The sequence below is a fragment of the Tamandua tetradactyla genome, chromosome 3 (genome assembly GCF_023851605.1).
Source record: "Tamandua tetradactyla isolate mTamTet1 chromosome 3, mTamTet1.pri, whole genome shotgun sequence".
Classification (NCBI taxonomy): domain Eukaryota; kingdom Metazoa; phylum Chordata; class Mammalia; order Pilosa; family Myrmecophagidae; genus Tamandua; species Tamandua tetradactyla.
In genome coordinates, this window is record NC_135329.1 from 207,478,245 (window position 1) to 207,482,747 (window position 4,503).

The following is a 4,503-nucleotide window of genomic DNA, read 5'->3' on the forward strand; positions in this document are numbered from 1 at the left end:
TATGAATTCCCTAGAAGAAGCAAACTTCTTAGAGACAGTTGGAGGTTGATAGGTTACCAAGGGCAGGAGGGTGGGATGGGATGGGAGGAATGAAGTTTAGCCTAATGGATGAGTGGTTTCTGTTTGAGGTCATGAAAAGGGGGGTAATGGGTGTCAGTGATGATAGCACAATATTGTGATTATGATTAGCACTACTGAATTGTACACTTGAATGTGGTGAAAATGGGAAATTTTGTGTTTTATATCATTTACTACAATAAAAAGCATATTTAAAATAGAATCAAGGATAAAGGACAAAACCACATATCATCTCAGTAGACAGAAGAAGCTGTCGACAAAAAGCCAACATCATATCATGATAAAAATGCTCAACAAACTAGAAATAGAAGGGAACTTCCACAAGCTGATAAAGAGTATTGCATCTACACAAACCCACAGCTGACATCATACTCAATAGTGAAAGACTGAATGCTTTCCCCTAAGATCGGGAACAAGACAAGGACGTTTGCTCTCACTATTTTTATTCAACATTGTACTGGAAGTTCTAGCCAAGACAATTAGACAAGAAAAATAAATAAAAGGCACCTAGTTTTTTCTAAATTTTTTTTTAATGGCATCTAGTTTTAAAGAAAGAAGTAAGCTATTTCTATTTGACATAAGCTGCATATAGAAAATCCTAAGGAATCCACAAGAAAAATTATTAGAATTAATATATGAGTTCAGCAGAGTTGCAGAACACAGGACCAAAATACCAAAAAAAATTATATTTCTATACAACAGCAATGGACAATCCAAAAATGATGTTAAGAACACTCAATCTAGGGCAGGCCATGGTGGCTCAGCAGGCCGAGTTCTCACCTGCCATGCTGGAAACCGGGGTTTGAGTCCCGGTACCTGCCCATGCAAAAAACAAACAAAAAACTAAGTACACTCCATTTACAGTAGCATCAAAAAGAATACATAAAATACTCAGAAATAAATTTCAAAAAAGAAATGTGAGACTTGTGCACTGAAAACTACAAAATATTGCTGAAAGAAATTTTAAAAGGCCTAAATAAATGGATTGAGAGTGTTTGTGGATCAGAAGGTTTAATTTTGTTAAAATGGCAATAATTCTCAAATTGACCTACAGATTCGATGCACTCCCTATCAAAGTCCCAATGGCCTTTTTTTGCAGAACTTGACAAAGTGATCTAAAATTCATATGGATGTTCAGAATAGCCAAAACAGTCTTGAAAAAGGACAAAGTTGGAAGACTTAGACCTCTTAATTTCAAAACTTACTATAAAACTGCAGTAATCAAGACTGTGGTACTGGCATAAGGGCAGACATATAGACCAATAGAATAAAATTAAAAGTCCAGAAATAAACTCATGCATCTATATTCAATTGATTGTCTTACAAGCAGGCTAAGACAATTCAATGGGAAAAGAATAGTCTTTTTGACGTTTGCTCCTGGGAAAAACTGGCAAAAGAGTGAAATTGAAGCCCTACCTCACACCATACTCAAAAATTAACTCAAACAACTAAATGTAAGAGCTAAAACTCTTAGAAGAAAAATAGTGGGAAATCTTCCTTATACATTTGGCATTGAATTCTTAGATATGAAACCAAAAACATAAGCAACAAAGAATAGATAAATTAGACTTCAGCAAAATTCAAAACTTTTGTACTTCAAAGGACACTGTGATGGTTAATTGCACGTATCAACTTTCCTAGGGTATGATGTCCAGTTGTTTGGTCAAGCAAGCAGTGACCTGATTATTACTGTGAGGGCATTTCACAGATAGATTTACATCATTAGTCAGTTGATTACATCTATGGCTGATTGTCTCTTCAGTCAACAAAAGAGATTGCCCTCAGCAATGAGAGGAGTCTTCCCATCCGATCAGTTGGAGGTCAGTTCTGTTTCTCTGGAGAATCCTCGCTAATACAGACACCATCAAAAAGTGAGGAGACGGCGGGCCGCGGTGGCTCAGCGGGCAAGAGTGCTTGCCTGCCATGCTGGAGGACCCCGGTTCGATTCCCGGCCCCAGCCCATGTAAAAAACAAACAAACAAACAAAATATAATAAAAAATAAGAAAACGTGTAAAGATGTTTCCCTTTCTTCCTCCCTTCCTTCCTTTCATCCTTCCTTCCTTCTCTGTCTTTCCTTCCCTTCCTCCCTCTCTCTTTAAAAAAAAAAAAAAAAAAAAAAAAAAAAAAGTGAGGAGACTAACCACAGAATGGGAGAAAACATGCAAATCATATATTTGATAAGGAACTTGTATCCAGAATATAACAAGAACTCAATAATAAAAAGACAAATTATCTAGTTAAAAATGTGCAAAGGCTCTAAATGAACATGTCTCCAAAGAAGATATGCAAGTGGCCAACAAGCACATGAAAAGCTGCTCAACATCATTAGCCATCAGAGAAATGCAAAACAAAACCATAATGAGAGACCACTTGACACCCACCAGGATGGATATAACAAGTCAGGTAATAACAAGTGTTGACAAGGTTTTGAACAAAAATGGAACCTTCACACATTGCTGGTGGAAAGGTAAAATGGTGCAATGGCTTTTGTAAACAGTTTGGTTGTTCCTCAAACTATTAAATGTAGAGTTACCAAATGGTGTATCAATTCCACTCCTGGGTATCAGTGCAAAAGAAATGAAAACATATGTCTGTTCAAAAACTTTTATGTGAATATTCATAGAAGTATCATGCACAATAGCCCCAAAGTGAAAACCACACAGATGTCCAACAATCGATAAATGGATACACAAAACATGGTCTATCTGGTTGAGGAAATGGCGTTTGGACTGAGACTTAGAAGGGCCTGAATCTGTCAGCCTGGTGGGGGAGGGGCGTGGGGGTGAAAGGAAAGGGGAGGCTGCCCTGGGCAGGCAGAATAGCATGTGCAGAGGTCCTAGGGAGAGAGCGCTGGTTCCTTCAAGGAGCTGAGGCAGACTGCTGGGCTTGAAGACTCATAATCAAGGGTAGAGGAAGAGGATGGCAGATGGGCTGGAGAAGCAGGTGGGATTTGAAGGACTGCTTTTGGATTGTATCTGAAGCCCAGTGGGGGGGCCCTGGAAGGTTTTAGGCTGGAGAATGATCAGATTCTATTTAATTTGAAAAGATCCCTCTGGATACTTCACGCAGGCTAGGTCAGAATGAACAAGGGCTAGTAAGTGGCCACAGCCCAGGGCACCCAACAAGGAATTCAGGGAAGAAAGGACCCCCTTCAGGGTCCTCTTCTTACAGAAGTCAGCGCTCCCAGAACATGTTCACATCCCTGGAGGAAACACCACCTGCTGTGCCACATTTGTTAAATCAGATGAAATATTTCGATTTACTCAAATGCCAGAGTGAAAAGATTAAGAAGTGAAATTCGTGTTGACTATACATTTGTCTGGAGGCAAAAAGATGAGTTAAAAAAAAAATCAGTAGAAGCCGCACAATGCCACGGAAACTCTTGGCTTCCATGTGGATAATCGGGAAATTTCCCGTGTGGAACGGGCCCAATGTTACCGGCGGTCATGGGATCGTGGGGTGGGAAGGTGAGAAGGGCACTTCGTTGTCTACTCCTGTGTATGGCTGCTGTTCGTATTTGTGAATTACTTATGTAATTTTAAATCTTTAAACTTATTTGTTGGGGATTAATATATTGCCGGTTTTTGCCTTGGCCGGTGCTGGGGGGAAGGGAGACCAGGGCAGTTTGGTGGTCAGTGGAATTCAGGTTGAAGCCCTCTGCCGACCCCGATGGCGCCCCCGTCTGGCCAATCCGCGCTCGGCAGGCTCCGGTCTGGCCTCGGGTCTTCGTTCAGCCCCTCCATCCCCCCGGCTGGGTGCGGGAAGAGGGCAGGGGTCAGCGGGGTTTAGGGAGGGGCTGAAGCTCCCTGAGGGCAGGCGTCCAGGACTGAAAAGTACTTCAGGGTCTCCGGCTCCAGCAGGCCCAGAGCTTGGTGGCTCGGCTGTGCGCCCTGCACCCACGGGTGCCCTCCTGAGGATGGAGTCTGCTCCCCTCCCGAGATGGGGGTCGGGCCACAGTGCTTGTCGAGCGGGGCCCCAGGATCCACTCACCAGCTCCTCTGAGGTCAGGAGAGGACGACAGGGGAAAGGCTGGAACCAGGCAAGGTAGGCCATCCAAGCGGGGGAAAAGGCCCCTCTAACCTCAAACGGGGTGAAGGCGGCCCCTGCCCACTCCGGAATCTGCATGGAGCTGCCCTGAACCCCCTGAACTCCCAGCAAGTCCTTGCCCGGTTCTTTGTCTCCCGCAGCTCATCTTACAAGCAGCAGGTGATGTGGTAGGAAAAATGTGGCTTTTGGAGCCTTCAGACCTGGGGCTAGGACGCCTCTCACTGCATTAACTGCTCAAATGGCTTCAGCAGGCGGGGATTCTTGGGCTCCCAGCTGAGCAAAATGCCTAGCGCTCTGGGGCTCGTCCCATCCGGCAGCTCCCGGGTGTCGCCCGTTCTGTCTTTCCCCCTCCTCCATGTCAGCTTGCTGCTCAGGCC